Below are 12,726 nucleotides of genomic sequence, written 5' to 3' on the forward strand. Positions count from 1 at the left end.
AAATCCAATAAACCAACATCCTAAGCTACCTTATGTGTCTGAAATTGTATGTGAAGACATACCCTTATCAACGCCCAAGATACAACTGAAAGAGTCCATAATATAATGATAAGGCTTAGTACTTAGGTTGGTAACACTATGGATACGACCCACTTTATATTTGATACAAACATAACGACCTAACGCGTTCTTATAGGTGACATGTGAGTGTGGGTATCCTATGTAATGAGTTTGCATAAGGTTGGACCACAAAATAGCAACACTAGATGTAACTCCGTTAGCTAAGTATGTTTCTATTTCAATAAGATGACCTAGAGTACAAGTTTAATCTTGAATGTATTATGAACTCATGGTCGCGAGGACTTGTCCTTTGTTTTATTTGGGTGAGTGTGGCTGGATTTCCAACTTAATGAGCTTACCATTTTGGGGACAATATGATGACTGCTTCCCAATTTTAGGGTAAGTTGATGACTGCTCTCTTAAATGATGTCTTTTGAACTTGAACATAAGACCCTGCCCTCTCAATGGTTCGAGAGGAGATTTTGTTTATTGGTTGGATCATAAACAAGTTGTTCATTAAAGGAACATTGGTATTTAAGAACTAAGAAGTAGCCTAAGAGTAAAACGATAATTTGACCCAACTTATGTTACGACTTTCGTAAAGGACTAACTTACTGTTATTAGTCTATACCTGTGGACATAGAAATATATCTACAGTGAGAAAAAATTTGTTGTGAGTCTTTAGTAAAGTGTTCACCCAATTAACGAATATATTATTGATCTATAGGCCTATTAAGTCCTCTTCCAAGCTCGTAAACGGTAATGAGATTATTAGATCTTGGATGAAATTTGAATTGTTCAAGTTAATTTAGGGAAATAATATAATATATGATGATGTATTATAATATAAAGTTTGTACTTTAATTAAACTTTATAATATAAATTTTGTATTCGATTTCTTTTAATGAGAGAATAAAATATTTTAATAAGTTAAAATATTAATTTAATGTGAACAATATTTATATTAAATCTATAGGTTAATTTAATATTTATATGATACACATTAAAACTATAGGTTAGGAGAGAAATATATTTATGAATATATGATTCGAATATGTTAATTTATAATAGGATTAGATGTAATCATGGTAAAATTTATCCAATTTTCGCTGGGCATGTCTACCGTACCCATAAAAAAATGAATTTAATGAGAATTAGCTTCAAATTAAAACTATAGATTACGAGAGGAATAAATATGCGAATATGAGTCAAATACAGACTGAATAAAAAAAAAAACTGCATGTTTGACTTGTACATTAATGGTAATAATCAATATCGATTTAACGGGGACATGAAAGAGATAAATGCAACTCTTTTTTATTTTTATTTGTTAGAGAAGCTTCCCTTTGTTTATGTTTACATTTAATATGAAAACATGTTCATGCTTTATATAAATATACTAATATTTCAACTATGGAGCATTCTTGTTCCAAGGAAAGCAAGTAATGAAGGTTTCAAAGTGTTTCAACATGACGATTTTTTCTAAATTAGGGTCTCCCAAAATAGGACATTATAACGACCCAACTTTCCGGACTAAGCTGAGGTCACTACTCAGTATTAAGACTCGACCATAAGACACACAAGCTCATAAAGGATCGGTTACGATTCATTAAAAACGTTTTAAAATATCACAAAAGCAGTTTCGGGCCCTATTTTAAATCACATCCACGAGAGTTCCAAAATACAGTGCTCAAATCATCAAACACAAAACCACAACCCAAACATTCTAACCATGACTCGATCTGACAATGAAAATAACGAGTAACAAAATACATCAGCGGAAGCATAAAGAAAACCAGACACGTCCATATGGCCTTCACGCATCCTTCTTGCCCCTCGTCAGTCTGCCCCTTGCTGTACCCTTACCTGAAAAGTTAAAGAGGAAAAAGGGTGAGTATAAGATATACCCAGTAAGGGACCCACTATTGGGCCCGTTAGGGAATAACAGTTAACTTCCTATTCAGGGGTACCCTACAAAAACAGTCTAGTGGTTCTGTAGAACGCACACATCAGTCTCGTGATCCCGAAGGATGCACGTATCAATCTAGTGATCTCGAAGGATGCACATATCAGTCAAGTGATCCCGAAGGATACACATATCACTAAGGTGCACTACTCCATAGATGAAGCTAACCATTACCCCACGGCCTATACAAACCATCTACAACAGTCACATCTCGATAACGTTCAAACTAACATTATAGGCTTAACCGGTCAAACAATATAGGTTTAAACAACTATCTCCTCAATCGCTATATGCATGTTCAATTCACACATCATTGTGACATTTATTTAAATCCAGTCAATCAGTCAAATCTTCACTTTGTAAAGTTATCTGATGATACTTCGACTCAATTCAAACTCTAGTGTATCCCCAGGTAATCTACATTATGCGCAATGCCCACATTATATCTAACAATCCTATTCAGTCCATAACACAATTCAACGGCGTATACTCAAAGTATACGAAAGGTTCTCGGACTCTTAATCCTTCCACAACATAACTCCATAACCAATATCCCGACAACAGATTTCCACTTACATAACCTTAAGACTTTATAGTCCATCGACATACTATTCCAGTTCACAACGTAGCCCACCAACATAGCTACAATACACAAAACATCCGGGCATTGGTGTCTATCTGTAAACAACTCATTACATATGATAGCACATAAGCTATTACTAACAATCACGTTACCTTTAATAAGTCAAGAGCATATAAGTGACATGTATTAGTTAAACATGCGTCAATCCACTCAATACAGTTACTAACGTATAATCCCATATGGACTACTACGTTTCCAGCCTCGATCCGAGGTCCAGTAGTAAGAAATCCATTACCTAAGATGTAGCTAAAATCTCGTTCAAGTCCGCGTCCAAATGAATCCACCTAAACACAATCATACAGTTTAACAATGACATCACCACAATTCACAGTACAAAACGCCCCAAGCAACAACTACCGACTTACCCAAGCAGAGGAGAGTTGGTTTCTACTGCGCTTGCCGTAAAATTCCTGAACTCGAATGTCACCTCCCCAACACCTTCAGAGGATCAACGGATAACCCAATCAATCAGTTCAACATTTTAAACCAACACTTAGGCTCTCATGGAATATGGAAAACATTAGAAATTCCTCACATTGACCTTACCAAGACTCACCGGGACACGACGTGGAAAAAAAATGGCTTAGTGAACAGGGAGTTCGGCTTGGCTGGGAAGGTGGCTCAACTCGACTCGGCTCGGCTCAGCTCGCAGCTCGCGGCTCGCCGCTCGCGGCTCGCGGCTCGTCTTAGTCATCAGCTCGCTGCTCGTGGCTCGGCTCAGTCCTCGGCTCAGCTCAGCTCGTGGCTCGGCTCAGTTCTCAGCTCGCGACTCGCGGCTCGGCTCAGTTTGGATTTGCAGCTCGGTCGGCTTGGATTCCCGACTCGGGTACGGCTCGGATTGCTCGAAGTAGCAGGCGTACGCGCGAGCGGCTGGCCGTCTTTGCTTCACTCGACAACGGCTGAATGAGGGACGTCGATGGCAGAAGTGAGCAGCTCACCTCGATTGTTTTGGGCTGCATCGGGTACACAAGATGAGGAGAGAGGAAGCGTCGGAGGTGGCAGAGACGAAGAGGGAGGAAGAGAGCGTCGGCTGTAGACGGTCGGATGGCCGATTCGGGGATCCCGTCGGTGGCTGGCTGGGCGCGGATGGAGAACAGGGACGGTTGCGGTCGACGGTGTTGCAAGGCGAACCGTTACAGAGACGGAGACGGGGACGGAGGCGGGACGAGTGCTGAAGAGAAATGGATGGAGAGACGGGCGACAGCGTCGACTTCGTGAAGGGACTGAAGATGAAGAAGAAGATGGAGCAGGGGGGTGCGGCGCGCGGGTTAGTGTTTTTTTTAAAAAATAAATTATATATATATATTAAATAATAATAATAATAATAATAATATAATTTATATATTATATTATTATTATATTAATTTATACCATATTATATTATAAAAAAATTTATACCCTTCGGTTTTTTTTTTCTTCCCTCTTCAAAACCAGCCAAAAATTAACACCAAAGTTTTTAAATTCTAAAAAATTTACATAAAATGATAAAATTTACCTCGAAAATTTTGGGACATTACAGACATAATTGACTCACCAAAATTCTTCCCAACTTGTGGGTGATTTGTTTTCAACTTCAACTTCATTAGCCGCACATCCTAAACCATATAAACTGTCATGCGTTTCCATAATAGATTGCATAAGTCGTCAACCACAATGGGCATGCTTCCATGCATATAACTCAGTCAAAACTCTAACTCATGCTGACTTTTTTATGCATATTCTCTAAAATTCCAAAGCTCTTGTGTCACACCCCCTTCCAGACAACCTCCTCTTGATCCAAGAGATGGCGTGAAGTCAATCAATATCGTTCTCTTTTCAACGATAATTGCTCACCCTAACATCTAACACTTTTATTTAAAATTCACACGGAAGCAAATAACACAACACTAGAGAAAGATATGATGAAACGACTAAAGAAAAGAAAAGATGAAATAGCAAAAACGACAACAGCGGATCAGGCCCCGACGAAAACACGATTTTTAATATTGCTATTAATGTGATTACTTAGTAAATGGACAACCATCTGGTGGGCCAAGTGATATATATATATATATATATATATATATCATGCATTCAACTTGCAAGTATATAATTTCTATTCAAAACAAGTTTTACATTTAGGTTTTAGGTTTATATATATATATTATATACATAATTGGGTTGGGTCGGGTCGGGTCAACCCGATCCCTTACTTGCACAACCTGGCAATCCGTCTCAACTTTTTTCCTCCAATTTTCTAATCCAAACCAACCCAACACAAAATTTAACCCAACCCTTACGATTTGGGTTGGGTAATTCAAGTTAGTCGGATTACCTGTTTTTTCTAACACCTATAATCTCTTCCTGGAAAGTGGTAAATAATTTTGAAAAAGTGAGCTAAAAAGTCCAATGATTGACTTGGTTTATCAAAACAAAGTGTAGTATAAAATGTTTAGGCAAATAACTCAGTAAAGCATTTATAGAAACAATTTATAAATCTTAGGTTTTTCCTGGTCTATACCAAATAGCAAATCCTTAGAAGATAGCAGAGCTAATCAATACGAAATCCAATATAATCATTGACTCAGAAAATGGAGTAAGATTGATTCTATCGACACCTCAGAGATCAGCATCCCCAACTCTAGCTCAGAGATGGGCGTCCCTACCTCAAATCTTCAAATATAGGCATCCCTACCTCAAAATTTCATGACGCTTATGCTACCTTGTAGGACTATAGTTGTAACAAGATAACTTGTTACAGATTAAATTAGGTTTAAAATCATAAAATTTGAGAACAATACCTCAAATCATAAACCATGTATTGCTATTTTACAATCTCATTATCTCTTGCTAGCCAGACGTAAAACTTCGTAATTCATGCTAGATAAATACTTTTTATAAGTCACATGCTTTAAAAATAGCTGTAAATTAGATTAAACTCAAAGTATTTTATAAAATTTGGCTACCAAATTCATATAGAAATCCTTAAGAGAAATACATTTTGGCACTTACAAATAAGAGCTAAAACCTTGGCCTATAAACTTTTTCAATCTCCTCTTGACCTGAAATAATGATATTTAAATAAAAATTAATCCCTTAGGACTAGAATCTAGCCATGTGCTAATCTCTCAAGCCTTATCACGCGTACGAGCATCACGTATGTTGTGCATTGTGTGCCTATGATTTCCATATTTCATGTGTCCTACGTTGAACATGATATTCTTGTCTACATGTTCTTGCTACATGTTCTGAGAACCCCGCATGGCTTAGGCCTGTGCCTTATGTCGCCTAGCCGTCAGCTGACCATGCGATGGATATGCTTTGAGTCTTAAATAAACTATCTTCACCAATTTGCACGTCCATCTCACATTGTCATCGTAACACACAACCCACCCTTAGCCTTGCTAGAAACTTAATTTTCAACCAGAAACTTTACTCAACTTTGGAGCTTATTAGCTTAAATTGTGGAACTCAAATCAAGAAACTTCTGTCTTACAACTTGTGTAGAAATTTCTTAACTAGCTAACCTCAAAATACAAGCCAAAAATTCCAAGTATTAAGTTCTATAGCTAAAACATACTCAACACTACCTAGATTTTCTTCGAAAATGACCTTTGTGGCTTTCTTCACTCTAACGCCTCCCTTCCTAGTGTCTTCTCTTCTTGGTATCCCTTCCCTTGATACCAAACTCAATGAACACAAGTCGATTGTGAATACCATTCATCCAACGTTTCCTTTACATAGGAGTTCTTGCATGCTACTTAATGACATCTCATTCTCACCTCCTACAGACCATTCTTGTCACTTTCCACCTCATGTTGCTTACCTTATACCTTCTACTTGGCAAAACCTAGGTGTCTTGCATGATATGCCACTTATACTCTATCTTACCTGTTGACATACAATGTAGTGTGACATCATTGGCCGCCTTCCTCTTTTTTCTTTAAGAGGTTCTTTTGTCAATAGCTCAATTGTAGAATCCCTATGACTTTCTTTTCTGCAGCTAACCTCTCAACAATCTTACAAGGCCTTCAACAAACCTTGTCATCCAAAGACTAGCACTTGGCCAAATGACATCAATCATCAGAACATTCACCACTCTTCACCGCGACGTGGAATTCTTCCATCACTTAGACTTGGAATTGTCTTCACCATTACCTCACAATAGACTTAAGATTTCCACTGGCGTCTCACGATAATCACGCTTTTCTCATGTCAATGCAAGGTTCACTAAAAACATCCAAAGGTGTGTAAAGTCCATGCGGTTGTGTCTTAGATTGAGCTTCCTTACATTTACAACATTGTGTGCATACTTTATTCACATATTTTCTCATTTTTAACCAATAAAAGTGTTCGCGCAACATGCCATGTGTTTTAGATTCCCCAAAATGCCCCATAAGTCCTCCCCCATGAGCCTCATTCACACGTAATTCTTGAATAGAACATTTAAGAATACATATTTTTCCTTTTCTAAAAAGCAATTCATCATAGACAATATAATCATTCACATTTTTTTCCTTTTAAACATTGCATATATATATTAGGAAATTCAAAATTCTCAACTTTGTATAACTCAATCTTGTGTTTAAAACCAAGAACTTTTGCAATAAGGGAAGAAACAATGCTTACCTTCTTGACAATGCATCGACCAACACATTGTCCTTACCTTTCTTGCAATGAATGACATATAGAAATGTCTCAATCAACTCTACCCATTTAGCATGTCTTTTGTTTAACTTGGTTTGGCTTTTGAGGTGCTTCAAGCTTTTGTGATCTATATGGATGATAAATTCTTTTGGCCACAAGTAATGTTGCCAAACTTTCAAAGTTCTTACAAATGCATGTAATTCCTTGTCATATGTTGGGCAACTAAGTTGTGCTCCATTTAACTTCTCACTAGAGAACATGATGGGTCAATTTTCTTGCATTAAAACAGCTCCAATTCTCATTCCACTTGCATTGCATTCAATCTCAAGAAATTTGTCAAAGTTAGGCAAAGCAAAACAAGGTGCATTAGTCAATTTATCTTTTAATTCATTGAATGCATTTTCATGTCTTTCTTTCAATTCAAATTTCACATTCTATTTCACAAGTTCATTCAAAGGTGAGGCTATGCTACTAAATTTTTTAATAAACCTTCTATAAAAACTAGCCAAGTCATTAAAAGATCTCACCTCAGTGGCCTTGGTTGTTGTGGGCCAACCATAAGAAGTTGGTTTTTTCTAGACAAAAACTACACTTTTTGAAGTTGGTATAAAGTTTTTCTTCATTAAGTTTAAGCAAAATTGTCTTGACATGCAAAATATGTTCATCCAAGCTTTTTAAGTAAACAAGAATATCATCAAAGTATATAACGACAAACTTTCCAATGTATTCTGTAAAAACATAATTCATTACCAGTGCTTGGTGCATTAGTAAGACCAAAGGGCATAACAAGCCACTCTGAAAGACTAAATTTCGTTTTTAAAGTTGTTTTCCACTCATCTCCCACATGCATTCAAATTTGATAACCACTTTGAGGAACATATTTGGAAAAAAACTTTGCACTATGTAATTCATCCAACATGTTATCTAATCTAGGAATAGGACGTCGATACTTTACCATTATTTTGTTATTGGCTCGACAATTAATACACATCCTCCATGTTCCATCTTTTTTGGGTACCAAAAATCACCAAAACTAAACAAGAACTCATGCTTTCCCTCACATAACCTTTATGCATGATTTCTTCTACTTGCCTTTGAATTTCTTTGGCCTTGGTTGGATTAGTGATATAGGCAGCCATATCTGAAGGAGTTGTCTTAAGTATAAAGTCAATTTGATGTTCAATTCCTCTTAAAGTAGGTAGACCCGTTGGTGCATCTTCATGTAGAAACATGTCATTAAACTCTTGTAAAAGAGACTTAAAAGCACTAGGCAAAGCATCATCAGAGTTAGGTTCATCAACTAAACACATTCTTTTGCACACAAGTACAAAGTTTGGTGCTTCGATTGAAAACAAGTCTCTCACTTCCCCCTTTCTTATAACCATGCTCACATTGTTTCTTTTTTCCTCCAAATCACTCCTTTTCCCTCTTGATTTTCATTCACCTTTTGCCCTTCTCTTTTGTTGCTTTTCTTTCTTTCTTTAAACTTGCTTTCTTCTTTCATCTCTTATTCTTTAAATCTTTTCTTTCCTTTTCTATTTTCATTTGATCACATTGGACTTCAAATGAAGACAATGGAAGCAAAGTAAACTTCGTCCTCTTTTAAGTAAATGTGTATTCATTCAACAACCCATTGTAGGTGACCTCCCTATCGTATTGCCAAGTTCGCCTCAATAATATATCACTCGCATGCATTCGTACTACATCATAAAGGACTTCATCTTTATAAATCCCCAAGGTAAAAGAAATAAGAACTTGGGAGTTTACCTTATGTTCACCTTTGTTTGTCAACCATTGAAGTTTGTATGGTTTCGAAGCTAATAACGGTAGTATTTACAACTTTAATATTTACAAGTAGTTACTTTCTATCCCTTTTTATAGTTTATGAAGTTAGGTATTATTTCTGGTGAGACAACTCCGATTTAGATTGTTTGAAGCACTAGTAAAAGTATGGTTTCCATCTCTCTCTGCTAACAGAAATTGATTACTTTATAGAAAGATCAATTCGCATCATCAAGGCATGCCCCTTAATGGTATCTTTAACATTTTCTACATGATCATCCTTTACCTACTACGGTGGACACATCTCTCGTTGAGCAAGAACCCACTAACTCCTGCATCTATACAGACCGTTGTTCTTTTTCTTCCTGCATATTCTTTTCCATCTCAATCAAGGCTGCAGTCAATATGTACAAGCTTTACCATCTATTATTAGTGATTTCCGGTGTATGGAATTCACGGTTGGAATTTATATCCTAAAACTCGTAGTTTGTAATCATATTATATTCAATAAAGTTGTTATTGAGAAATGAAATACTATAATCTTAAATTCAATAAACTAAGATCCCAAGCTATTTTGAGTAAACTTGAACTTTATGTAGAGACATAAATATGGATTAAGTTCGAGTAAATAGCCTAAATAGTCTATAGTATATAAATAAAAGTTGGGTGCCTTATCCAGAGATACTATGGATGCGGCCCGCTTTGTAGTTAATATAAACGATGTAATCATGAATCGTTCATGTAGAGACATGAAAGTGGGAGCATCCTAGTAAAATGTTTACATAATACAGAACCATGAAATAGTCACTTTTACGTTATAACACCGTTTACTGTTTAAAACTGATTATCTCGATTATTGATTACCTAGGTAACTTAATTTTAATCTTGAGCTAACTATGAACTCCTATTCACATGAGATTATCCTTAGATCTGCATAGGTGAGGGCAACTCATTAGTGTTGGCCCAATAAGCCTCCCATTTCAAGGGTAAGATTGGGTGGATAATTGGAAATATAGAGTGCAAGACGAAATTCACTCCTACCCGTTTTAGGGTTAGTAGATAGATTGTCCCCTTAAGGACTGAATCCAAGTCTTGAACAATGGGACCCCACCCTCTCATTGGCCCGAGAGGGATTCGGTTTATAGGTTATACCTTAAAACCAATTGTTCAATAATGGATCAGTGGGACTTAAGGAGAAAGATGTAGTCTTAGGGGTAAAACGGTACTTTTCGACCCAGCCAAGCTTACGAACAACCTGTGAAGGATCAACTTACTTATCATGGTTATATCAAATGGACACAAATATATCTATAGTGTAGGGAGTGCAACTATGGGACTTTAGTGGAATGACCCATTAGTTAACGAATGTTGATTAGCCCGGTATAAAAGAGTTTAGCTTGTTAATCTCGGATCGTTGGAGCCTATGATCTATAGGTCCATTAGGTTTCCCTACTAGCTCATATGGAATAAACTTAGAACAGTATGATGGAATGAGTCAAATTGTTTGACACAGGAGAGGAGGGAGAAATCGACAAGTATATGTGATATAGTCGTAGGTGTTAAATTACTAATAGAGCTTTTTGCTTAAATAGGATTTAAATATTAAAGATATGAATGTGGATTCATACTCAGAAGCTCGGAAAAGATGGAAATAGTCAAAGTTGTAGACTTTTTTACTTTTGAAAAGTCAAACTTTGGCCGGCAATATATTCAAATGTGATTTGAATCTTGAGAAAATAAATGCAAATTCATTCTCGAAAGGTCAAAATTAGTCAAGATGGACAAAATTGTAAAAAGTCAAAATGTTGACTTTTTGGTTTGGAAAGTCAAAGTTTGACTTGGGCCAGGTGTTAGCAAACGATGAAGACATTAAGCCTACTAATGGTTAGTGGGTTATGTGTTGTTGGCCCATGTATGTACATGCACATGCAACCTTGCATGTGAATTCTATATAAAATAGGCTCCTTGGGCCTTAAGAAAAAGGCTTAGCAGTTTTTCCTAAAAAAATTTGGGCTACTTTTTTTCTGTTTGGTTTTATTAAAAATCAAAATTTAAAACTCAACCCTTTTTCCATCTTATTTTTCTCTCTCCCGGTATCCTTCATCCAACGGGTCTCACAACCCGATTCTAAGTCCGGAGGATAGTAGGTCAATCGTAGTGGTGGTTCAAGCATTAATCGAAGCTTCGAGCGTAAGTTTTCTTAAAAACCCTGTTTTTAATCTTATTTCGGTTTAGGGTTTTTTTGTTAATTAGTTGCAATTAGGGTAATTTTTCGGTATTTCTTCCACCCTGCTCGTTTAATCTCTATCATTCACTTCGCAGGCCATCTATCAATTTCCTACACAACTCCTTTTCTAGAACATAGGGAATAGTTATATATTACATTGTTTCTTGTAAATTTTTCAGCGTGCTCAATAACAGAATCCGACCCTTGGAAGAATTCTCCCTCAAATATGCCTTGAAACATTTGCCAGCTTAACTTCTTCAGTGGTCAACTTCTATTTGACCGTCTTCCACCACTCTTTCACATCTCATTGTAACATTGCTTTAACTAATTCTACCTTTTAGTTTTTAGGGCATCTAGTAGCCAGAAACATTCAGTCAGTCTACTAATCCATTTGTTTGCCTCGGCGAACTATTGGAATCTTAAATTCATAAACTTCTAAGGTTTCCATACTCCCTTTAAAAATTTAGTTCTAAGGTCCATTGTTTAGTTCTAACCCTATGCTATCTACGAGTGGCATAAATTGTTAGAATTATTTTGTATATAATATTATTATTAATGTGACCCATGTGCATTATATGTTATTTTATCTCTTTCAGACCTGTTATTTTATTAGACCCATTCGGTGAAAAGATAATACCCTAATGAAACACCATGATCGATAGTGTCTATAAATAGAATCTTAGGGATTGGTCCTCTCATTGCCTCATTCAAGAAGTCCACTCTTTCCTATCAAAAACCTAATTAAGTTCTAAAGGAAGGTAAACAGAGAGAAACACAATCCCTTAGAAAACCATTCATGGATCAAGGTATATTGTTCTCTAACTAAATTTAATTTAGGAAAATCGTCTAGTTCAAAGATCTTGACATTTATTGATTTATACATTGTTAGAGTTTTATTGTGTAATCATGAAAATAAAACATACATAAGTTTCCTATCTTAAAAGTTGAGCTTAAAATTTAGGAAATATAACTTGAAAAAATAGTGAAACAATCAACGACTATATCTGGAGATATTTGGCACTCACTCTCAACAATAGTAAGAGCAACAATAAGATCATATAGTAAGAATAGTAAGGACACAAAGGCTTGTTAACCCAGTTCGATGACACAGTATCTAAGTCTAGGGGGCACTTGACCCATGATAGGAGATTTTATTACTAACAGTCATTGATCATAAGAAATTCCTTATGATAGTCAGTATAGAGTTTACACATTGATTCTCACTCTATACATAAATTATTATTATTAGGAAACACACATACATGTTATAATTAAGTCTATGTTTGATCTAAAACAAAAAAAAAAATCTCCCTCTTAACCAAGATTCTTTAATTAAGTAAATTTATAATAAAGATCTCCTCCTCGACAAATTTTCTCATCAATCATTCGACTAGGGTTCTGTACATAAACTGAGTTGTACGT

This window comes from Cucumis melo, chromosome 5 (genome assembly GCF_025177605.1).
Source record: "Cucumis melo cultivar AY chromosome 5, USDA_Cmelo_AY_1.0, whole genome shotgun sequence".
Classification (NCBI taxonomy): domain Eukaryota; kingdom Viridiplantae; phylum Streptophyta; class Magnoliopsida; order Cucurbitales; family Cucurbitaceae; genus Cucumis; species Cucumis melo.